Here is a 25968-nt window from a genome sequence, read left to right on the forward strand (position 1 = left end):
CTGTAGGTATCTATCTATTATATCCATTTGTTTTATAACTTCTTTTTTTTTTTTTTTTTTTTTTTTTCGAGATAGGGTTTCTCTGTGTAGCCCTGGCTGTCCTGGAACTCACTTTGTAGACCAGGCTGGCCTCGAATTCAGAAACCTGCCTGCCTCTGCCTCCCGAGTGCTGGGATTAAAGGCGTGCGCCACCACGCCCAGCTTGTTTTATAACTTCTTATAGTGTCCATGTGTGTCTGTTTAGTTTCTGTTTCCAGGATCTGTCCATTGGTGAGAGTGAGGTGTTGAAGTCTCCTATTATTGTGTGAGGTGCAATGTGTGCTTTGAGCTTTACTAAAGTTTCTCTAACGAATGTGGCTGACCTTGTATTTGGAGCATAGATATTCAGAATTGAGAGTTCATCTTGGTAGATTTTACCTTTGATGAGTATGAAGTGCCCCTCCTTGCCTTTTTTGATAACTTTGGGTTGGAAGTCAATTTTATTTGATATTAGAATGGCTACTCCAGCTTGTTTCTTCGGACCATTTGCTTGGGAAATTGTTTTCCAGCCTTTCACTCTGAGGTAGTGCCTGTCTTTTTCCCTGAGATGGGTTTCCTGTAAGCAGCAAAATATTGGGTCCTGTTTCTGTAGCCAGTCTATTAGTCTATGTCTTTTTATTGGGGAATTGAGTCCATTGATGTTAAGAGAAATCAAAGCAAAGTGATTGTTGCTTCCTGTTATTTTTTTTTTTGTTGTTGTTGTTAAAGTTGGGATTCTGCTCTTGCGGCTGTCTTCTTTTAGGTTTGTTGAAGGATTACTTTCTTGCTTTTTCTAGGGTGTAGTTTCCATTCTTGTGTTGGTGTTTTCCCTTTATTATCCTTTGAAGGGCTGGATTCGTGGAAAAATATTGTGTGAATTTGGAATACTTTGGTTTTTCCATCTATGGTAATTGAGAGTTTGGCTGGGTATAGTAGCCTGGGCTGGAATTTGTGTTCTCTTAGGGTCTGCATAACATCTGTCCAGGATCTTCTGGCTTTCATAGTCTCTGGTGAGAAGTCTGGTGTAATTCTAATAGGCCTGACTTTATATATTACTTGACCTTTTTCCCTTACTGCTTTTAATATTCTGTCATTATTTAGTGCATTTGTTGTTCTGATTATTATGTGTTGGGAGGAATTTCTTCTCTGGTCCAGTCTATTTTAGAGTTCTGTAGGCTTCTTGTATGTTCATCGGCATCTCTTTCTTTAGGTTTGGGAAGTTTTCTTCTTAATTTTGTTGAACATATTTGCTGGCCCTTTAAGTTGAAAATCTTCATTTTCATCTACTGCTATTATCCATAGATTTGGTCTTCTCATTGTGTCCTGGATTTCCTGGATGTTTTGAGTTAGGATCTTTTTGCATTTTGGATTTTCTTTGATTGTTGTGCCCATGTTCTCTATGGAATCTTCTGCACCTGAGATTCTTTCTTCCATCTCTTGTATTCTGTTGCTGATGCTCGCATCAGATTTCTTTCCTAGGGTTTCTAACTCCGGAGTTGTCTAATTTTGGGTTTTCTTTATTGTTTCTACTTCCCTTTTTAGGTCTTGGATGGTTTTGTTCAATTCCATCACCTGTTTGGTTGTGTTTCCTGTATTTCTTTAAGTGAGTTATTAAAGCCCTTTTTGATGTCCTCTCCCAGTATCATGAGATATGATTTTAAATCCAAGTCTTGCTTTTCGGGGGTGTCGGGGTATCCAGGACTGGCTGAGGTGGGAGTGCTGGGTTCTGATGATGGTGAGTGGTCTTGGTTTCTGTTAGTAAGATTCTTACGTTTGCCTTTCGCCATCTGGTAATCTCTGGAGTTAGTTGTTATAGTTGTCTCTGGATGGAGCTTGTTCCTCCTGTGATTCTGTTAGCCTCTATCAGCAGACCTGGGAGTCTAGCTCTCTCCTGAGTCTCATTGGTCAGAGTACTCTCTGCACACAAGCTCTCCTCTTGCAGGGAAGGTGCACAGATATCTGGCATTCAGTCCTGCCTCCTGGCTGAAGATGAAGGCCTGAAATAGGGCCTGTCCCAGAAGATGTGTTGCCTCTGCAGTTTGCATGCTCACCTGCACAGACTGGTTTCTGAGGGGCAAAGGACACAAGATAGCTCTCTCACCTGCTCTGGTGGTCAGAGCCCTCCAGGGCAGACAACTCTCCTCTGGCGGGGAAGGTGCTGGGATGTCTGGAGCCTGAAATGGCGTCTGTCCCAGAAGCTGTGTTGCTTCTGCCTGTCCCAGAATCTTTGTCACTTCTGCCTGTCCCAGAAGCTGTGTTGCTTCTGCCTGTCCCAGAAACTTTGTTGCTTCTGTCTGTCCCAGAAGCTGTGTTGCTTCTGCCTTTCCCAGAAGCTGTGTCACTTCTGCAGTTCTCTTGCTCACCCTTTGCAGTCTGTGAGCTGACCTACGCACACTGGTCTCTGATGGATCTGGGATTAACCACGTGATTCTTAAGACTTAAATATTTTTTTGAAATTTCAAAGATAAATATAAATATTATTCAAAACTAATAATAATAACATTTGTATCATTTTATATAGCATTAATTTTTTTGCTATAAATGGCCTAATGTTTATTGTTCTTTTCTTTTTTAAAGTTCTTGTCTCATATATTACATTTTGACTGTAGTTTTCCCCTCCCTCCCCTGTCCTCCATAAATTTTGTATATATGTGAATATTGCCTGCACATATGTCTGTGCATCATGTATTTGCTGTGTCGGAGCAGGTCAGGAGAGGGCTTTGGATCTTCGGAAACTGGAGTTACAGATGATTGTGAGCTATCCTATAGGTGCTAGAAACTGAACATGGATCCTCTATAAGAGTAACATGTCCTCTTAACAATCTCTTCAGCTTCTTTCTCAGGAGTTTGAAATTGACTTATGGGAGGAACTGATTTAAGGAATGTAGAAGAGTGTCAAAGTTGAATAGAAATGTCCTTTAATACTGTGAGCAGAGCTTAAGGGACCGTTCTGGCAAGAACATGGAAGATAAGAATACTGAATGAAATGTCAACAGCAGAAGTAGGTGATGGGGTTTTAAAGGAGAACAAAACTCTGTTAAAAATTGGGCTAGAAGGCATTCTTGATATTTTGACAATAGACTTGGTTATGTTCTACCCATGTCCTGAGATCTTGAGATTAAATTACAAATAATGAATGTATTTCTTTGGCAGAGGAAATTTCAAGGCATCATAGCATTTAAGCTGTGTTATGTCTTCCACTCAGTGTTTCTAGTCAGATCTATAGAAAATGGAAGAACAAAACATGAATAATGTCAAGTTTAACAAGAATAGTTATGGGCAGAGAGAGTACCCCTGTGTAAATGAGCATTCATGTTGTGACCAGACCCATGTGAAAGGCCCCAGTGCCTCAGACCTATCAGCACAGTGAGGCCTTCCCCAGGTTGGGCTTGGGAGAGAGAATGGCAATGGCTTCCCCTGGTCCAAGTACGGAAGTTGACAGAGTGCAAAAAATATCAACACTAGCTTGTCCTCCCTGATGACTACAGCCTGAGACTTCTTCCTACAGAGACTTCCTATAAAAACAAGGTAATCTACTTTCTGCCTCTTTGTTCATCTGTAAATAAGAAGCATGATGAGTTTCTGGACTGCTGGTGTGTCTCCATCAGAGTGCATGACTCACCCAACCTCAGATCTTCCATATATGTATCTATTGCTTCTTCTTTGTTCCAAGTTGCTGCCTTCAGGTCAATCTCAAAACCATGCAGGTCATGACAGAGAGGGAAGAAGTTTAAACTTGCCAGCGAGGACAGTAAAACTGACAATGCATTTATAATTATTAAAGAAAAACTTTCATTGGGAAATTAAAAAAAATGCTTCTAGACCACATTCATTAAAGGCTCTGACAGGTGGAAAAGGTAAATATATTTGGAAGGATAAAGCCAGAACTGAGAATACTGCAGGATTCCTTTCGCAAAAACAAGTAAACAAACAAATAAACAAAAAAACCTGCCTAGGAAAGTACTCTCACAAATTAATCACCAAGAGCCCAGTAGGTGTTGTTCAAGGAGCACCATGCTACATTTTGAACTGACAGGGAACTTGGCAGCAGTGTCCACATGGCACCACTTTTGTAGGTCTGAAGGATGCAAAATGAATGGGGTCCTGGATTCATTTCCCATGATTTCAGAGAACCACTGAGGCCAGATCATATGTAGCTTGGTCAGAGTCTCTTCAATGTAGCCTGGAAAGTCTATCACATGAAGCTGTGAAGATGAGACTGAGTTGCAGTGTATACCCCACAGTATTGGATATAGGAGTACCATGGAATCTCTGCTAAGGAAAACTGTAGCTGTGGAATGAAATCAGCCCAAGAAGGAGAGGCTTTATGTACTGTGAGCAGCACATCTGGAGAGGAAGGGAGTTACAGAAGCCCTTTAGGATGTAGCTGATTCTGTCTGTATCCCAGGTGCTGATGTGGAGGTGCAGGATATGATGTTTTTCCCTGCTGGTCTTATTCTTGCTTTCGTAAAATCTTTCCTGGCTATGTCCCCATTCCTCTCTTTTAGAAGGAGAAGATGTATGCTATTCAATGTGACTTGTTTATTTTGTTTTTGTTTTTTAATAGTCACAGTTAAATTATTGCCTTAAATCTTAAATGATACTTGGACTTTCTAACATTGTTGGAATTATTAAAGACTATGGGATGGGGAAGGGTACAAGGTTATGACTTAATGATATGTTTGGGTGTCAAGTTGACAACTGGTCGACTAGGGATGCTTAATATTTATTGATAACTTGACACAAGCTAAAAGACAAGCCTCTGGACGTGTCTGGGAGGGAATACCTAGACGGAGGTGGGAGGAAGACCTAACTGTCCAATGCATAAAATGGAGAAGCAGCTTTCATCACTTCCTACCTCCTAACAGATACAATGTAGATACAATGTGGCCATCTTCTCAAGCCCCTGCTACAGTTTCACAATGGATAGTGTCCTCAAACCACAGAAAATGTTGGGCTATTAGTAATCTACACAAGTCTTGTTAACAGTCTCCTAGACCTGTGGAGACGTGCTCATTAGTGTCACACATGATAGGCATTAGCAACTTCCAGAGGAATGGGGGCATGGGGATGGAAGTGAGTGGGAAAGACTGTAAACATCTCTATGCCACTATATTGGCTGTTTTTCTTTATAGTTCCTGGGTAGTGGCCATCTTAAAAGTGTTTGTAGACTGGCTATTTTGTTCCCACTCAAAACCATCATAATTTTCAAAAATTGTTTGATCTTAAAACATAGTTTTATGGAAACTAATATTATTAACATTTCATGGAACTGGCATTCTGTGCAAACCATATTGGACACAGTGATGAGCACAGTCAGAACTGTAGCTTATGAACCATTTTCATGTTCAGCTAGATGATCCCACAGTGTTGAACTCCTTCTTGACTCCACTGTAGCTTGCTCTGCTGAAGTTTTTGTTCAGTTTCCTAAATGAGTACTTTAGTCTGAAACTCCCAAAGAGCCTTACAAATGGATCGTGTCAGACAAAAAAATTCAATGTCCAGAACCCTTTTAAGGATGGTCCATATTCAGCGATTCAGCCAGGCAGGAGTAAAAGCACTCAACCATTTTTTGGCCAATTGGAGGAGGCTCTGGCAGCCAATGTGTTTCATTGTCTCAGTTCTCAACAGGGAAGGCTAAGGCTTTGCTACACCTGTTGTATCTACCCTGATTCATTTTTTTAAAAAATTACGTGCAAAAACAAATGAAAGTTTGCCTTCTGCTCCCTGGTCCTTCCTTCACTCTTCCTCAGTGTGGAACGAACTCCATCTCAGTATCTTCTCTCAGAGAAGCCTACCCACACCCCAAATGTGTTGTTTCTTCTCTGTCCTTCTTGGGTGTCCATTCAGTATTTCATGAGGACAGTGTATATGTGTAAGTCCTAACATGATGTAAGTTCTCTGTGAAATAGACAGATAAGCCAGTTCCTATTGCTGTGCTGTGCACACAGAAGATGGAAGATAAATCTGCTTTGGATCGAAGCAGATTCCTTTTTACAGATGGATGCCAGACTTCTTTAATAGAGAGAATCCTGTACTTGGCCAGCAGTCACACATTAGAAGAGCCATGTTAGGACACTGGACATCTGACGATCATTCTCGGGTTTAGCATCTCTCTCCAAGTGCACTCCATCTGTGGATACTTCCTGAGTTTAGTTCTTCCTCTCTCCCTTCCTTCTTTTTTCTGTCTCTATGAAAACTAACACCAGTGTCCAGAATTCCACTCCCTCTCCTTCCACCTCTATGATAGTTGAAATGATATTTTCCTTTATGAATTGTTATTCACAGCAACCTTCTTGACTAATGCATTCAAAAATTGTGAATGCCATTTTCCCCTTAAATGGGCCCCTTTAGACAAATAACTGCTAAGCATTTTTTTTCCCGCGAATATGTAAATAGGTTAAAAATGAAGATGCAGCCAGTGTTGTGTGAATATTATTCCAGCATTACACTTAAGATCCTTTCAGCCCCATTTGCTAACATTTTGTACTCCTAGCCAAAGTGCCAAAAATTGCTCTCTCCTCATGCAATTTTCAAAAATTTTGCTGGCACAAAATGAAGTAGAATCTCTATGTGCAGGAGAGAGCAAACTTCATTTAGCGTGTTTTACAAAGTGCTAAATAGGTTTTCTATTTTGGGAGCGGAACGGCAGAACGTGTGCTTCCTGCTATCCAGATCAAACATTTGTAGGTCTGTCCTGTGGATTACGTGCTCCAGGTTGTGTTTGGCTATATTAACATAAGGCTTATTATTTTCTGCAACGGAAAAGGAATAAACTAACATTATGTTCCTGGGAAACAATGTCAGCTCTGCAAGGTTATTTTTCATTTTTTTTTAAATTTTTTTCTTACTTAAGATAACATAAGGTTTTTGAGGACAGATTCAGAAAATGGCTTTTGTCTTCAATAGTTTTCAAAGTAATAACTCTTATTTTCTTTCTTTTTTGTTTTATAAAATGCAGCAACCAAAACTGGGGTCTGCCTGCACTGGCAGGGAATTTAGGACTTTATATCACTAACATCACTTCTAAGTACCCATCAAATCTATACATGAAAAAAAAACGTGCAAGGCTAGGTATCCTTTGGATGTGTTTTCTATGATGATAAGTACCTTTAAGAACAACAGTGATAACTGATATGTAACAGCTTCTATTTCCATGAACAATTCTGAGAACTTGATTTTCATACCAGATTATACAATATAGATTGACTTCAGACTCTGAATTCTTCACCAGGAAACAATGTCATCTCACAAACAACATGTTTCTTTGTAACCTTCTCAATATTTGCATCATAAAATGCAGAATTTTTTTCTTTTAATCAACTATGCTTTCATGTTGTAAATAAACTCACTTGTAATAAGAAAACAGCAGTAAAAATAACCATGCATATAAAGTCTGGTGTTTGTTTAAAAACAGAATTTGATTGATGGAAGGAATGTAACCACCACCCTTCCTCTCGCAGGGATGCTCTAAGACAGGGCATCCACGCCATCTGATTAGGAACATGAGCAAGGTAGGCACGAGTAGGCACCAAGGAGCAGAAGAGGATTACAGTTCTTCCAAGTTCTTCGAAGAGCCCAGTACAGACAGAACTTCATCTGTATGTATCCTGTATTGTATCACAACTGTGGGAGTCTGAGAGCACCTGGGATTTGAACTCTGAAAAGGGTGGGTGTAAGGAAGGCAAACTTGGGTCCCTGGGTTATCCCATTCTAGAAAAGATGGGAACAGAGCCTAGAGTATCCTGGAGAGTCCTTCCTTGTTACAGAGTCTATAATCGCTGTCCTGGGATCAGGGGGCTTGTCCTCCTGTTTCTGAGTGTCCTGGGGAAGGTTTCTCTAATATTTGTATTGAAAGCATATGAAAACAGAAAAAAATGACAAACAGCAAGATTGAAAATCAATCTGTAGAGAAAACTCATTGCAGGATCTGGGAGTAATCCGTGGAACTCTGACAGCTGACAAACTTGGAAAGGTCCTCTCATCTTCCCTTTGATTGGTGACATTCCTAAGTTTTGTTTCTCAAGACAGACCATAACCCAAGCTTCGAGGGGCTCCTATACCCAGAGCTTGTGAGGCTACATCTTTATCACACATGACTGCTTTGGGAGGCTTCCTGTTCTTAGAGGAAACTGCCTTCTGTCCTTTCATGCTATTTGAGAAGCAAGGCCCAGAAAACATGGGCCAGAAAAGAGCTGCTGTCAGTGAAATGTTACTTACCTCAAACAGATGATGGGTAGGGCAGACACTTTAAAACCTGGCTTGGGGCAGGGAAGGCCAACAACGGATGCCTCGCTGAAGATCTAGACATTAAGAGTTAATACAGAGAAGGAAGTAGGCAAATGTTGCCTATTATTGTAATACACTCTTATTATTCAGATCTTCTTTTGAGATAACGGGCAGGCAGTGGGGTCTAAAATAAGACTATGAAGACACAGTGTAAAACACTGGGAAGGATTTGGAAGGACAGCGATTGCTTGGTCTTTGATAGGACACTGACTGGACTGCTGAAGAGTTTCAGCAACAATTAACACATCACAGTCTCCATGAGACAAGAAGGAAGAATCCAAACAAGACAAGATGTATAAAACACATGAACATAAGAAGTAATAGGATCCAGATGTAAAATGGAGGATTAAAATATAAATTTTACAAGAAAAACCAAACTGTGCATTTCGGCGCATAAGAAATGGACTCAGTGGTGTGAAAATTCACTTAAGGAGTGTTTCCTAGAAAGGAAAATATGGCAAAGACTGAATGATGACAAAAGACAGAAACTGAGGCCAAGGTAGAAGTTAGGCTAACTGAGAGAGAAAACCCAAACACATAGCTAAAGAGGGTACCAGGAGAATGGATGCAGATTGGTATTCTAGAGCAAAATCAACAGAATTTAAAAAGAAACTTTGGAATTCTATAAACCCTACTCATAAAGTGCAGTTCTTCTATAATGGAATAAAAAGATAACTAAGTGTAGTTTCCTCTACACACTAGAAATCAATACAGTGATCTGTTAGGGTTTGAATTAACAGCATAGAATGGTATAATGAGACAGCTATGAGACAGGGTCCTTTCAGCAAAATCTTGTTGGTATGCAATGGTGTCAGCGTTTGGAGGCTGATTATGGGATGGATCCCTGGATATGGCAGTCTCTAGATGGTCCATCCTTTTGTCTCAGCTCCAAACTTTGTCTCTGTAACTCCTTCCATGGGTGTTTTGTTCCCAATTCTATGAAGGGGCAAAGTGTCCACACTTTGGTCTTCGTTCTTCTTGAGTTTCATGTGTTTTTCAAATTGTATCTTGTGTCTTGGGTATTCTAAGTTTCTGGGCTAATATCTACTTATCAGTGAGTACATATCAGTTGAGTTCTTTTGTGATTGGCTTACCTCACTCAGGATAATGCCCTCCAGGTCCAACCATTTGCCTAGGAATTTCATAAATTCATTCTTTTTTAGTAGCTGAGTAGTACTCCATTGTGTAAATGTACCACATTTTTTGTATCCATTCCTCTGTTGAGGGGCATCTGGGTTCTTTCCAGCTTCTGGCTATTATAAATAAGGCTGCTATGAACATAGTGGAGCATGTTTCTTTCTTACTAGTTGGAACATCTTCTGGATATATGCCCAGGAGAGGTATTTCTGGATCCTCCAGTAGTACCATGTCCAATTTTCTGAGAAACCACCGGACTGATTTCCAAAGTGGTTGTACAAGCTTGCAATCCCACCAACAGTGGAGGAGTGTTCCTCTTTCTCCACATCCTCGCCAGCATCTGCTGTCACCTGAATTTTTGATCTTAGCCATTCTGACTGGTATGAGATGGAATCTCAGAGTTGTTTTGATTTGCATTTCCCTGATGATTAAGGATGCTGAACATTTTTTCAGGTGTTTCTCAGCCATTTGGTATTCCTCAGGTGAGAATTCTTTGTTTAGCTCTGAGCCCCATTTTTAATGGGGTTATTTGATTTTCTGGAGTCCACCTTCTTGAGTTCTTTACATATATATTGGATATTAGTCCCCTATCTGATTTAGGATAGGTAAAGATCCCTTCCCAATCTGTTGGTGGTCTTTTTGTCTTATTGATGGTGGTTTTTGCCTTACAGAAGCTTTGCAATTTTATGAGGTCCCATTTGTCTATTCTCGATCTTACAGCACAAGCCATTGCTGTTCTATTCAGAAATTTTTCCCCGGTGCCCATATCTTCAAGGCTTTTCCCCACTTTCTCCTCTATAAGTTTCAGTGTCTCTGGTTTTATTTGGAGTTCCTTAATCTACTTAGATTTGACCTTAGTACAAGGAGATAGGAATGGATCAATTTGCATTCTTCTACATGTTAACCACCAGTTGTGCCAGCACCATTTGTTGAAAATGCTGTCTTATTTCCACTGGATGGTTTTAGCTCCCTTGTCAAAGATCAAGTGACCATAGGTGTGTGGGTTCATTTCTGCGTCTTCAATTCTATTCCATTGGTCTACTTTTCTGTCATTATACCAGTACCATGCCGTTTTTAGCACAATTGCTCTGTAGTAAAGCTTTAGGTCAGGCATGGTGATTCCACCAGAGGTTCTTTTATCCTTGAGAAGAGTTTTTGCTATCCTACATTTTTTGTTATTCCAGATGAATTTGCAGATTGTTCTTTCTAATTCGTTGAAGAATTGAGTTGGAATTTTGATGGGAATTGCATTGAATCTGTAGATTGCTTTTGGCAAGATAGCCATTTTTACAATGTTGATCCTGCCATTCCATGAGCATGGGAGATCTTTCCATCTTCTGAGATCTTCTTTAATTTCTTTCTTCAGAGACTTGAAGTTCTTATCATACAGATCTTTCTCTTCCTTAGTTAGAGACATGCCAAGGTATTTTATATTATTTGTGACTATTGAGAAGGGTGTTGTTTCCCTAATTTCTTTCTCAGCCTGTTTATTCTTTGTGTAGAGAAAGGCCATTGACTTGTTTGAGTTAATTTTATATCCAGCTACTTCACCGAAGCTGTTTATCAGGTTTAGGAGTTCCCTGATATAGCTGTCTCTTGTGAGACTATGCTGGGGCCTAGCAAACACAGAAGGGGATGCTCACAGTCAGCTATTGGATGGATCACAGGGCCCCCAAAGGAGGAGCTAGGGTAAATACCCAAGGAACTAAAGGGATCTGCAACCCTATAGGTGGAACAACATTATGAACTAACCAGTACCCTGGAGCTCTTGACTCTAGCTGCATATGTATCAAAAGATGGCCTGTCAGTCAACACTGGAAAGAGAGGCCCATTGGACTTGCAAACTTTATATGCCCCGGTACAGGGGAACGCCAGGGCCAAAAAGTGGGAGTGGGTGGGTAGGGGATTAGGCGGGAGGGTATGGGGGGCTTTTGGGATAGCATTGGAAATGTAAATGAGGAAAATACCTAATTAAAAAATAAAAATAAAAAATAAATAAAAAGAAAGAAAGGTATAATGAATTTGTGGCATGGGATTTGGAACATCTGATGTTGATTGATATTTCCCAAGGGAATTTGGAATGCCAACGATTTCAAGAAAGAACAAAGGAGTCCCTGTCATCTTCCTCAATTTCTAGAGAATAGTTAGGGCAAATGATGTTCCCATACCTTGGACGTTTATTTTCTGAACACAAATAAGCATTGCTTTGCTTTATATAACCTTGAACATACTGGCCTGCACGTGCAGGCTTCTCTGGTGAGCTCTGTTATTATCAAAGGAAGTGGAATAATAAAAACGAGCCTGTTGTGCAAATTACAGTCAAGTGCGTGGCTGCCTTGAGTCACCCCGTTTCCCATTCAGTTCTTCTGGCATTAATTAGGAGCGACAACTTGGACAACCTCTCCAATGAACCAATGGAATAAACACTGTTGTCCACGAAGCCATGTTGCAATGCTGAGACTATCCTAGATCTGTGTTATGAAATAGGTAGCTACTGGTCACATATAGATATTTAAACCTGACCAGTCACATACAAATATGTGGTTAAATGCTAGACTGGATAGTAATTGGGGAGGACCAATCCCATAGTGGACAGTGCCATCCCTGGGCCAGTGATCCTAGGTCCCGTAAGAAGACAGGTTGAGCAAGCCATGAGGAGCAAGCTAGTAAGCAGCACCACTCCTTGGCCTCTACATCAGTTCCTGCCTGTATGAGTTACAGCCCTCACTGCTTTTGACAATTAATTTTTATATTATATGGAACTGTGAGTAAATCAACCCTTTCCTTCCCAAGTTGCTTTGGTCATGGCTTTCCATCGCAGCAATAGTAACCCTAACTAAGACAAATGCCAGCACTATTGACAATATATTCAGAGTTTTGAGATTCAGACATTTGCCATGCATTATTCCCATTTTCTCAGGGTGGGCATAGATTTTGAACACTCAGAAGCTAAAAATTACATCACTCACAAAATTTGCTTGAAAGATAATCTTTGAAGGTTTTCTAAACAAATTAATAAATGTAAAGTTTCAGTTCAAGAATGAAGAGGTTTAGCTGGGCAGGGTAGCATATTCCTTTAATCCCAGCACCTGGGAGGCAGAGCAGGCAAATTACTATGAGGTCTAGGCAGGCCTTGATTAGATAGCAAGTTTCAGGACAACCAACTATGTACAGAGACTCTGTCTTAAAACAAAACAAGAATAAGGAGTTATCATTATAAAAGGCTTGATAGCTACCAAAATAGAGAACTGGGACTACACACTTTCTGTGCCAGAAAAAAATTCATAAGTTTCAATGCTATCGTTAATTTTTTATTTAACATTATATTTTAATTATTCTTCCTTTTGTATCATACACCCCAATCCCACTCAATTCCTAATTCTTTTATCTCCTCCTCCTCTTCCTCTTCTTCTTCCGACCTTGTAACTTTCCCCCCAATAAAACCAAAAACAAACAAGCAAGTCCAGTTTGCATTATCTATATACTAGCTGGAGCATGATCAAACTCTCAGTGGCCTGCCCTTTAAATAGAACTGAATCCTTTCCTTCTCAAACCCCTATCAGAAGCCATCAATTGCGGAGAGCATCCTTACCATACTTTATTGAGTTCTCTTTGGTGGGTTCCTCTTTAGGCTGTTACATTGGTTGGGGGCAAAGGTGGAAGGGTAGATATCGGAGAAGCCTTCCATGTCCCTCTTTCTTTTCTCAATTGTGTGTCTTCAGAGTATCACTCCCAACGTAGCTTCCTTGCTCTTCGCCGTCAGTGGGAGCACCAACATGGGCTTTTACATAGTTTCTGGCAACATGGCCGCTGACTACTGTAGGTCCGCAAACCCAGACAAAGCCCTCAGAGGCAGCCCTGATCACAGACATCAAACCTGGTTATCACAGATATCAAACTTGGCTTCAGGTGGCTGCACAGGCCATTCACATCAACTTGGCGCCCTGAGGCAGAGTGACCCATGGACAACAACTTGGTCTCAGGCTGCATCACATACCACATACATCTGCCTGGCTTTTGGAGATAACATGGGCCTCTGACATTGGCTGTATCAGGGCTTCCAACCCACTTGTGGTCCTTGGCAGCAGCACATACCCAGAATCACCATAACCCCAAGTGTCAGTGCAGGCCACTCATCAAGATGGCCCCTGGAAGGACACAGCCCATAGACATTGATATGACTTTAGGCTATAGCACAGATCATGGACATTGATATGTATTCCATTGTAATAAGGCCAAGAACATAGACCAACACAGATCCTTTCTGCAGCAAGACCATGGACCCAGACATGCCCTTGACAGCAGCACAAGCCTCAGGGGGCAGTATAGGCCACTCAAATTGATATGGTCCAGGCAGCAGCTGAGCCCATGGACACCAAGATGGCTTCAGGCAGCATCAACATTATTAAAGAAGAAAAAATTGAGGTAATTGAAGCATTCAGCTCAAGAAAAATAGAAAATGCACAAGAAGACAAAACTGAGCAAGGCAGAAGATGTGAATACAGAAACGTTTGAGAGAATTCATATATAAAGAGATATAGAGAAAGATAGTAGAATAAGCAAACCAAAGAATTGGTATCTTGAGGAGAAAAAAGCCCTAATACATCTTCAGTTGACTGAAACAAATGGAGGAAGAAAGGAGAATAATCCCACCACACTGTGAATGGGAAAAAATATAATAGTTGTGGTGGTTTAAATATGCTTGGCCCATGGAAAGTGGCAATATTAGGAGGTGTGGCTTTGTTGGAGTAGGTGTGGCCCTGTTAGAGAAAGTTCATCGCTGTGGGGTTCAGCTTTGAGGTCCTATGTTCACACACCTCCCAGTGGAAAGTGGCCCTCCTCCTAGGTGCCTGCAGAAGACAGTCTCCCCCTGGCTGCCTTTGGATCAAGACGTACACCTCTCAACTCTTCTGCATGCTTTCCACCATGATGATAATGGACTGAACCTCTGAAACTGTAAACCAGACCAATTAAATGTTTTCCTTTATAAAAGCTGCTGTTATTGTGGTGTCTCTTCACAGCAATGCAAACCTAAGACTGAAGTAGATTTTAAATAGATTGATATTTAAGGATAAATAGAAAAATGTCCTATCCCAAAGTTTGAAAACTGAAGAGTTGTCCAGGCATGTGAAAAATTAGAAAATATGTTAAACATTTCAATGTTTTAAAAGTGTTTTTTAAAGCTGGTTTTGAAAGTACATTTGAATAACTTCTTTTCTTTTTTGAGATGATAATTTAAGCACATCATAACTCCCCTTCCCCCTCTCTTCAGGAAAGAGTACATTGATAGATGGATCCAGTACCGAAAGGTCAGCTCTGAAAGCATTGTACAAATAACACTGGTGACACAGCCTTGGAGGCTTTGAATGAGAGTTCTCAAGAACTTGCTGCAAAAATACTGTTTTGTTTTTCCTCCGGTGCAGTTTTTTCTTTTTTAAACAGCCAAATTAAAAGACAGACACCAAAATTTCCTATTTATTCCCAGATCCCAGACTGGCCTCTCCTATTTCCAACATCCCCCACCAGAATGGCACCTTATTTATAGCCAAGGCGTCAACACTGAAACATTCAAAGATCTCATCAGGATGCACAGAACACTGCACAGGATGGGACCTGAACCAGCTATTGCTGATTCGTACTGTGTATCACACAGTGTTCTTACAAGTCCTCCACCTATTCATTGCTTGCTGCCCTGACCCCTGCCAATCACTAATTTGTGTGTGTGTGTGTGCATGTGTTTCATTGTTTTTCCTTTTTCAGAATGTCTCCTACTTAGAATCAGATACTATGTAGCATTTCAGACTATCTTTTATCCCTTAATGATATACTATTTCTTTTTTATTTTTTTACATTTTTTTCATGGCACATTTTTTAGCAGAGAAAATATTCCTTTTGCTGGATGTACAACATTTTAATTTCACATTCACTAACTCAGAGACATTTTGGTTGCTTCTAAATATTTGGAGTAACACATATAGTTGCAACGAACATCTGCAAGCAGGTTCTTGTGAGGACAGATTTTTTTTAGTATTGATGGTCCAAGATTCTTGGCTGCTAGATCCTACCAAAAGACTATGTTTCACTTTATAAAAACTGAACAGTCTTCAAAAGTAGACTGTATTTTCCATTCATTTAATCAATAACAGAAGTTGTTCATCTATGTCCTTGTCAACATTTAGTGTTGTCAAATTTCTCAACTTTGCCATTTTACCAACCAGGTGCTGGGATATTATTTCTTTTTTATTTTAATTTGTTTTTCCCTTATAGCATGTTGGGGAACATCTTTTCACATGTTGCTTTGACATAGTTTGTAAAAAAATTGTTAAGATCTCTTGTTCTCTTTTTAATCAGTTTGCCTGCTTTTAAGAATTTGATTAATAGCCATCACACTTGTGTGCATTTATGTTCCAATGGCAAGACTCAGAGTTGCTTATGGTTTATACAAATCAATTCTCACAGGAATAAGTTAAGTGGGCCCCACTGTCATATGCATTTTATAGAAGAGAACATTGAAGTGCTAGAAACTTGATTCATAATTTCTTTTTTTCTAGTATTGTGATTAAATAACAAAAGCAGCTTAGAGAGAAAGGATTTCTTCTGGATCCCAATTCAAGAGTACAGTCCATTATGGAGAAGATAGGCAGTGAGTGTCTAAGGCAGCTGGTCACATTCAATTCACAGTCAGAAAGCAGAAAATGTCAAATGTATGTTCCTTCTTGACTTGGTCCTTCTACTTCTTCAATCCAGTATCCCCATCCAGGGAGTGGTGCTACACACAGTGGGCAGGTCTTCACACCTCAAGTCACACAATACTCAACAGCTATGCCTAGAAGCCATTCTTCAAAGTGACTCTAGATCTCATCAAGTTGACAACTGGGATTGGCCATCATATCAAGTAACTTGACCAACGTCACACTGTCAGTAAAACAGGACTAAGCTCAAGGCCAGGTGGACAGGCTCCAGAGTGACGCTCTGATAGTAACTATCCTATCTCTTACGCCAACAGATTTTTGGAAGAGCGCAAGATATATATCTGAACAGTTGTAAAAAAAAAAAAGCAGATTTTAATATTCAGAACCTATTACTGACTTAATAACATAGTATTTAAGCTGGGATATACGGTTTTATTGCTTTTTGTGTGATACAACAGATCTTCCTAAGACAAGAGGCTTCGTTGAGGCAAGCATAGTCATCATTACAAATGCTTGGATGGGAGTTCTACTAAGTGCAAAGAGCCTTGATGTATATATGGCAGTGGTGGGCACATAAAAGCTTTAACTCTAGCAGAAGGAAAAACCATTATTTAGCATGACAGGTAGTATAATATTCTTCCTAGGGAAATTAAAGATCTAGAATGAAGGAAAGAGCATAGTAGGGATATTATGAAGACTACTTAACTAGAGAGAATACCTGGTTTGTCTACTTCAGGAAGTAAAACCACAAATATCTTTACAGGCCAGCCAAGTGATGCAAATCCATAGCCTGTCCTCCTGTGAACAAATAGATAACACAGGTAAGATGTCATATGAAGTACACGGAATCATAATGCTCAAAACTGAACTGTATTCCTATATCCTGTAGACAAGAAACAGGCCAGAACACTTAGAATAATTAGTGTAAGGAATGAGAAATCCTCTACTCCTATCATCTATGAAAATGCATATTATAGCAAAAGTAATTCATATTGTATTAGTTTGACTGGTGAAAGAATAAAATAATCTATTAAAATAGAAAAGATAACAAAATGTATAACTATATGTGTACATGTAGCCTGTGGAGCACTCAAGTCATTTATTCATTCAAAAATAATGTCTAAACACTAGTCTAGTGATGGATGAGATATAGGTCAATGGGTTAGACAAGACACCAATGTTTTTGCTTGGGTTCCAGTGATAAAGGCATGCAAAAATATGTTTAAAAATTACCAAAAATGTCATTCAAGATGGATGTACCACTGTCGTGTCTGATGGAAGGGCTATTAAGCAGGTGAGTGTGTAGCTAGAGGAGTGAGGGATGTTGGGATGGGTAGGAGTGAGGGCACCCACTGGAGAAAGCTACCAGGGTTGGAGAGATCAAGAAACACATCATCCTGCCCAGAGGAGCAGAGCAGGTGATGGGAAATTGCCCCGGGTAAGATGGAAAGTAGAGGGTTAGGAAATTGGGCCCAAAGTAAAGAACTGGGGCTATGAGCACAATAAGATTTCTCCATAGAAATTGGCATTTGTTTGACTTATAAATATTACCCACCAAGGCAGCTAATTTTCTGTGGAAATGCATGAAGTTTAGAGGAAGATATACAGGGCTGTGACAGAATAGAGTTGTAAGTATGTGGATGAATTTTAGATGTGTTTTGGAGGGGAAAACAAATAATTAGATTTGGGACTAAAGAAAAGAGAGTCCAGGATAATTCTCAACTGTGGCTAAAAGATCGGGTGGGTGATGTTAGAAGATGACAGAACACCAGGACCGGGCTTGGTGTGGGAGCCAAGAGTTATAAATATAGTAAGCTGCAGAATGGTGTCAGACATTTTAAAGATGTACAACAAGACAATTATGCATCTATTGTTCTGGTGAGAAGTCTGAAGTGAGGCATCCACTGGGAGCAAATTTTATCCCTTGATGGCATTCAGAGCCAGGGTACAGATGAGAGTATTCATGAGGTAACAGCATCCGGAAAGGATTCCAGCCCACTCTGACACTTGAAGGGCAGGAAAGAAGGAGCAAGATTGCAGTAGAAACAAGGGAGGCAGGTGAAAACTACCCACAAGGAAAAGCATTTCAGAAGGGACAGTATTACAGCAGGGCTAAGCCTTAAATTAAAGTGCGGTTTAAAACAATGGAACCCGACACCCAGCTTGAGAAACTTAAAGAAATTCCGCTAAAATCAGGGACAAGACAAGGCTGCCCACTCGCCCCATATCTATTCAATATAGTACTTGAAGTTCTAGCTAGAGCCTGAGAAAACTAAAGGAGATCATACAAATTGGAAAGAAAGAAATCAAAGTATTGCTACTTGCAGTATTCATAAGCAACTCCAGAAATTCTACAAGAAAATTTTTACAGCTGATAAACAACTTCACAAAGTGGCTGGATACAAATTTAACTTTAAAAAGAATCAGAAGCTCTCTTTATTAAAATGATAAACTGGCCAAGAAAGGATTTAGGGAAACAACACCCTTTAAAATAGCCAGGAACAATATAAAACTTGATGCTATAACTCTAATAAGGCAAGTCAAAGACCTATATGATAAGAGCTTCACGTGTCTGAAGAAAGAAAATGAGAAAGATATAAGAAGATGTAAAGATGCCTTATGGTCACAGATCAGTAGGATTAACACAGTGAAAATGGCCATCTTCCTAGTCGGCCATCAATGGGAGGAGAGGCCCTTAGTATTACAAAGTTCATATGACCCAGTACATGGGAATGCCAGAACCAAGAAGTGGGAATGGGTGGGTTGGGGAGTAGGGCAGGGGGAGGGTGTAGGGGGCTTTGGGGATAGCATTTGAAATGTAAATGAAGAAAATATCTAATTAAAAGAAAATGGCCATCTTACCAAAAGCAACTTACAGATTCAATACAATCCCCATCAAAATTCCAACAAATTTTTTTACAGATCTTGAAAGAACAATACTCAACTTCATATTTAAAAACTAAACAAACAAACAAAAAAACCTAGGATAGCTAAAACAATCCGGAACAATAAAAGAAATTCTGGGCATATTACCATCCCTGACTTCAAGCTGTACTACAGAGCAGTGGTGATAAAAACAAAAGTGCATAGTATTGGTATAGAAACAGACAGGTTGATTAACAGAATTGAATAGAAGACCCTGAAACAAACCCACACACCAATGGACACTTGATTTTTGACAAAGATGGAAAAATCATACAATGGAAAAAGGAAAGCATCTTCAACAAATGGTGCTGGTCTACCTGGATATCTGCATGTAGAAGAATACAAATAGATCCATACTTATCGCCCTACCCAAAACTCAAGTCCAAGTGGATCAAAGACCTCAACAAAAACCCAGATACATTAAAACTAATAGAACAGAAAGTGGGGAGGGCTAATATCTAAAATATATCAAGAACTCAAGATGTTAGATATCAACAACTCAAATAGTCCAATTTTAAAATGAGGTACAGAGCTAAATAGAGAATTCTAAACAGAGGAATCTCAAATGGCTGAGAAGTACTTTAAGAAATGTTCAAAGTCTTTTAGTCATCAGGGAAATGCAAATCAACATGACTGAGATTCTATCTTACACCAGTCAGAATGGCTAAGATAAAAAACTTCAGTGACAGCACATGCTGTTAAGGATGTGGAGCAAGGGGAACACTCCTCCATTGCTGGTGGGAGTGCAAACTTGTACAACCACTTTGGAAGGCAATAATTGAATGAAGTTGGTGGGCACAGAATTTCTGCAGAGCAAGAGGTGAGGGAGTGAGGATTGTTGCTTCTCACAACCGTTTCCAAGTAAGTAAAAGGTTAAAATCATTCCAATCCAAAACAGCACTTGAGTTTGTTAAAACAGCTCCAGCCAGCCTGGTGAAGAAAGGCTAAAAAGGGTCTTAGTATGATTTATAACTAATTTGGGTAAACAAAGTTTGATGTTTTTGAGAAGGAAATGGAAGAAATACTTCATAAAGATAGTAAACCTCTCTCCCTAAGTTGGGAGATAACAGGTATTTTTGTCTTGTACTCATACATTTTCCAAATTTTTCCATATTGTGCTCTTCTTTTAAGCCGAAGTATCTTTCTTTCTTTCTTTCTTTCTTTCTTTCTTTCTTTCTTTCTTTCTTTCTTTCTTTCTTTCTTTCTTTCTTTCTTTCTTTCTTTCTTTCTTTCTTTCTTCCTTCCTTCCCTCCCTCCCTCCCTCCCTCCCTCCCTCCCTCCCTCTCTCCCTCCCTCCCTCCCTCCCTTTTTTCTTTCTTTCTTTCTTTCTTTCTTTCTTTCTTTCTTTCTTTCTTTCTTTCTTTCTTTCTTTCTTTCTTTCTTTCTTCCTTTCTCTTTAACCAACCATTTTTTTTTAAGTAGGCTACTTGGTCTAATACCATAATAAATCAATTCAGTATAACAAGCTATTTGCATTACACTGGCTGCCTGACTTCCAGACAGCTGTGGTCTATGAGATTGCTCACAGCTATAACAGAAAATAAGCAAGGTGCTATCCTCAGTAAGTCACAAGAAACAAGAAACAACGCAGAAGTCATAAGGCCCGGTAACTCCAGGCCTTATCCAGTTCCATCAGAACTGCAGAGTACGACTCTAAAATGAGAGAACTTGACACAAGGTCATGGCAATTGAGTCATCTTGAGCAACATCATCAGAGTGGTTAAGGCAGAAATTGCCCCTCATTGAGTAAGATCGTGGGAGAAATCTTTAGGACATAGTGACCAATTTGTGGTTACACTAAGTTCTTCAGTGCAGTTAGAAGTGTGTGTGTGGGTGGGCGGGGTGTTAGCCAAAGAAGTAGCCCTTCCTTTTCTCTTGGGAGTTCCTGTGCATCAGTTAGAGTATAAATATGTTGCTCTCAGAGCAGAGGATGGCCACACTGTGTGTCTCCACCAGCACAGGAAGTTGTTATCAGCTGTCCAACACACAGCCCTAGATTCTCTCTAGATCATGTGTTCAATACTCAGTCACCTGTCTGAGTCCAGGTAGGGAAAGGTTAGCTCTAAGTACTTTTAAAGAAATGTGGTCAATGACAAGAGATCACAGATTGGAGACTTCAGAACTGAGGTTGGGTGGGGACCGTTTTACGTGCTTCCTGTTATGGCTGTGGGTGTAGTAATATTACTGTCGAGCCATTGCTCAAGCTCACGTCTACCTACAGTGCATCTTAAAAATATGGGGAGGACCTGGATTTCTACATCTGACTCAGCAGAATGAGGATGGGGGCGCACCTCATTGTATTTGAGGCAAATATTCCCTGGGTTGGCAGCGGGAAAAGTAAAATGTGTGCAAGCAAGATGACTCAAAAGTCTTCTGATGTCTGACTCAGAACCAGTGGGTTAAAGACTTTTGTAGCTACTGATCTGGCCTTTGCACAGTGTGCTTAGGCAAGTGTTGAAAGGAAATGATCTCATAAGATGAGCAGGTAACTATATTACTTCCACCAGGAAACCATGATACAGTCATGGCACTGAAACTTAGATACGGAAGATTTGTCTGTCTCAACGTGTTCTTCACCCTCACACAGAGATGTCACAGGTTCTTATTTGTTCATCATTCAGAAAATGCACTTCTTGTTCATCTCAGACTATTGAGCTGTGTATTCCCAAACTTTTATAATCTTCATTTGTAATCTGAAACTAACTACAAGTCTGGTATCAGGGTTTATAAAATATGTTCGTGTGTGTGTGTGTGTGTGTGTGTGTGTGTGTGTGTCCGTCCCCTGCCCTGCATTTTGGTTATCAAGACGACAAGGTTTCTCTGAGTAGCCCTGGCTGTCTATTGACCAGGTTGGCCTGAAACTCACAGAAATCCTCCTGCTTCTGCTTCCTGAGTGCTGGGATTAGAGATGAGCACCACCACTGCCTGGCTGTTCTCTCTTACCTTTGCTAGAAAGTCTTGGTTTTATGCTTGCTGTTACTTTTATTGGATTTTATTTTTATATCTATAGATGGTGGGTTTAACCCTATGCTCCATTTAACTTCAGGGTCTTGAGTTCTTAGCTAAGCATAACGAGGAGTCCAGTTTTCCATCATTTCAAGTCCTCAGACGATACGCTTCTGTAGATGATGATGGGCATACTGTAGACAGCTTGGTCAGTACCTTCTCAACAAGGTGGGTATGGGCAACCTGCTGCTGCTGCAGATGTTGCTTCCTCCTCCTCTTCCTCCTCCTCCCCTTTCTCCTCCTCCTCCTCCTCTTCCTCCTCCTCCCCTTTCTCCTCCTCCTCCTCCTCCTCTTCCTCCTCCTCCCCTTTCTCCTCCTCCTCCTCCTCTTCCTCCTCCTCCCCTTTCTCCTCCTCCTCCTCCTCTTCCTCCTCCTCCCCTTTCTCCTCCTCCTCCTCCTTCCCCTTCCTCCTCCTCTTCTTCTCCTCCTCCTACTTTTCTCTCTTTCTCTCCCTCCCATCCTCCCGCCCTTCCCTCCCTCCCTCTCTCCCTTCCCCTCACTCCCTTTCTCCCTTCCTTTTTCTCCTTTCCTCTTTCCTCTCCCTGTCCCCCTGACCCTTGTTTGCTCCCTCCCTTCTTCCACTCTCCTTCTTTCTTTCCTACCTCCCTCTCTTTTTTCTCTGAAATATTGCACTGCCTGGGTCCTTCTTTAATTAAAGGAGAACTACCAGGAGTCAATCCTGGGTCGTGTCTTTATTGGAAAGTACTCTAGAAAGTTCTAAGACTGAGCTATTAGCAACAGTTAATGTTAATTGAAGCATTTCAAGTCTGACTGTGACTTTGAGAAAAAAATCAATACTCTCTATATTGATGGTTCTCAAACTTTGGTGGTTACTATGAATTAGTCACACCAATTAGCAAACACGACAAATAAAGTATGGCCATGTTTAAGAACTGTCACTGTACCCCTCTGATTCAAAGTATGGTATCGCCCTGGGACTTGTTAAGACATCAGTTTTATGGCAAGCTCATCTGCAGTTGCCTTTGTCACATTAAAGTTTTATTGACACTCTTGAAACCTTGCAGTTTTCATCTTAAATGTTGGAGTTTGCTATTTTATCTCTTATTTGAATTCTTTCAGTTGTGGTCAGAAAGCAACAATGTAAAGGAGTAATTCTAAAACGTCATTTCCAAAAACTATCCAGGTCTTTCCAGGGAGGGGATGACTTGTGTGCCATCTTTAAATGTTTGTCACTCTTCTTTCTCTTCTGCCTGATCTTGCACATGTTTGGTGACTGCAGGAGAAAATGCGAGGGAGGCAAAAGCCTCATGTTCTTCGTCTAAAAATGAAATGACACTCTGAATATGAAATATGAATTGCTTAGAGATGCTTTGACACTTTGCAGTGTGGGAGGAGAGGGTGGCAACCAGGGTGCTCCCTCAGAGCAGGTTAGCTCTGCTCTGTTGGAACAATGGTGTTCCCCGGGATGGCAAGATCATCCTGGCGCCTCCTCCGACTCTCCAGAAACAGCAACCTCCTCACAAGACAGAAGATTTGTTCTTAAGAAAGAGTTTTAGTACAGAGAAGCCTGGTAAATAGATTTCTACTTAGGGTGAGTCACAGCCACTTACCATTGAAGCAATTTTCTACATGTGATGGGTTTTTAGAATTTGCATTCACTCCTGCAGCACTGTGTCAGAGAAACGAGTGTTGAGCCTGAAAGCTGTCTGTGCATATTGCTCTTGTTCTAGAATTTTCCTGTCTCGTCAGCCCCTGCCTCATTCTTTACTCTAAGCCCATCCTAAACTCTATGCAACTACATTATATTCTGCATGTCTTGTACCTTATACATGCACATGTGAGAGTGCACACATGCACACGCACACGCACACACACTGTGTGTGTGTGCAACTTATAGACTTCCTGGGTCCTCTTCCCATAGGTGTTTCTCTCAGCTTATAGTAGGCTATTGGAGGGGCAGCTTCTACAAGACTCATCAAATAAGCACAGCCACAGGAATGTAGTCAATATTTGAGGATTATTTTGATGTAATGTGAGTGGAACTTAATATGCAAAATTTCATCTAATTCTCAAAAAACAAATGAATCTCCCCCCCCCCCAGAGTCAAATATCAGCTCAAAAATTGTCCCCAGTGTTCATACTTTGCACTCTTAGAAAAACAAAAGCCCTGTAAATGAGGGTCTCTTGATAAAATGAAGGAATTTAATGTGGTTCATAATAAAGATTTTAAGCAAAACAAATAATTTATCATGGTACAATGAACTTCTTCACACTTACCTACTAACTAGTACCTTCACCAATAGTTTTTATATTTTTCATCCATATTTATTTTCTTGAGACAACTTCAAGTAAATTTCGGATGTCCTAATGTCAGACACTATTGCATTTCTATAGAAGGCTAAGTGGTGATCTCACAAAGGCACTTCCACATTCTAAGTCCCTGAACCTGTGACCAGTACTGTTTCTTAAGAGATGGAATGCTACCTTATTTGAAGTCTTTACCAGTATAATTACCTCAAAGATATGGAGATGAAGAAATCACCATGAATTATCTATGTAGGCCCTGCATCCAATAGCAAGTCTCTTTGCAGGAGGAATGTAGAGCAAGGTTTAACATACACAGAAGACAAGGGGACAGTGTGAAAATAGAAGCCATATATGGGGGCTATCAGCCACAAGCCAAGGATAGTGTGGAGGCAGCAGAAGTTGGGCCAAGTAAGGGCATATTCTCTTTCAAAGGCACAGGAAGGGACACCATCCAACACCTTGATTTTATGTGCATGCTACTAGAACTGAGAAGCAATGAATGGATGGATTTTTGCTGTTTTGCACCAGGCTTCTTAGAATTTGCTACAGCATCCCTGGGAACTAGTACCACCTGCTATAATCCATATGCATCATAAATAAGGATATTCTTCTACATAAATACAGTACAGTGATCACATATAAGAAAACTGACTCTAGTGACCTGATTTTGCTAATACCTTGGTGTTAATGCTCCCCAGAAGTCGCCTCAGAATGTTTTTATGCGACCTATTAAAGAATAATATAGCACATTTGGTTATTATTCCTTGTAAGTATTTTTTTCCTCTAGAAAAATGTCCCCTTTATCCTTTCCACCCTGTTTCCATGGCACTGACAAATTACTCACATTATAGAAGTACCCCTTGGATAGAGTGAGAGGCTGTTGCAAGTGGTGGTTCTGCTGAGAGGTTTCCAAAGCTCACTGAGTCCTGTACCACTTCTAACAGTCTCCCCGAGGGAAGGGCTAATGGGAGGCTGTGACAAAGGGGAGACATGTCTCTCCACTGGCTGACATTTTGGGGGGGCTTCTTCTCTCTTCTTACTGGGGAAGGTAACTAAGGTTCAGTACTTACTAGAGGGGAGGTAGAATAAACAACTATCCCACTGAAACCATGGTTCTACACACACACACACAAACGCACACATGGTTATGATGATATGATGTCTGTAGGTTGAAGACCCAAGGAAGATAGTGGTATGGCTCATTCTGAAATGGGAGGCCTGAGAAGCAGAAGGGCTGGTGCTATAAATCACAGGCAAAGAGTAGCAGAAGATCAGAATGCAGCTGAACTAAGAGAGTTCCCCATTTCTTGTCTATTGTTCTATTTATCCCTTCAGTGGAGAGAGTGATACCTACTCATAGTCAAGGAAGGCAGTCTACTTCACAGAATCCATCAGCTCAGACTTTGACCCTATACTAAAGCATATTCATAGACATACTCAGAAATAATGTCTAGCAGAATATTTGGATACCTTGTCATCCAATCAAGTTGAGGCATTAAATTGACCATCATGTATGTTGTAATTGGCACTGACCCCAAAGTCCTTGTATTCCATGCAGGTCTCACTGAGACAAGAATATCACCTTTTGGGGCATTGTAAGCTGGTACAACCACTCTGGAAATCAATTTGGCAG

At 40.4% G+C, this 25968-nt stretch overlaps 1 long non-coding RNA gene across 1 annotated transcript in view; it reads right to left on the reverse strand.

Annotated features, from left to right (window-relative positions):
* Window positions 1–24396, reverse strand: part of LOC110297099 (uncharacterized) — a 39629-nt gene extending 15233 nt beyond the window's left edge. Inside the window, exons 1-2 of the long non-coding RNA XR_002378248.2 lie at window positions 24306–24396; window positions 16855–16934 (exon numbers count right to left, since the gene is read on the reverse strand). This is a non-coding gene — a long non-coding RNA (uncharacterized LOC110297099). The remainder of the gene's footprint in view (window positions 1–16854; window positions 16935–24305) is intronic.
* Between the last annotated feature and the right edge of the window lie 1572 nt (window positions 24397–25968).

Source organism: Mus caroli, unplaced genomic scaffold, assembly GCF_978045245.1.
Source record: "Mus caroli unplaced genomic scaffold, Mus_caroli_1 scaffold_7, whole genome shotgun sequence".
Lineage (NCBI taxonomy): Eukaryota > Metazoa > Chordata > Mammalia > Rodentia > Muridae > Mus > Mus caroli.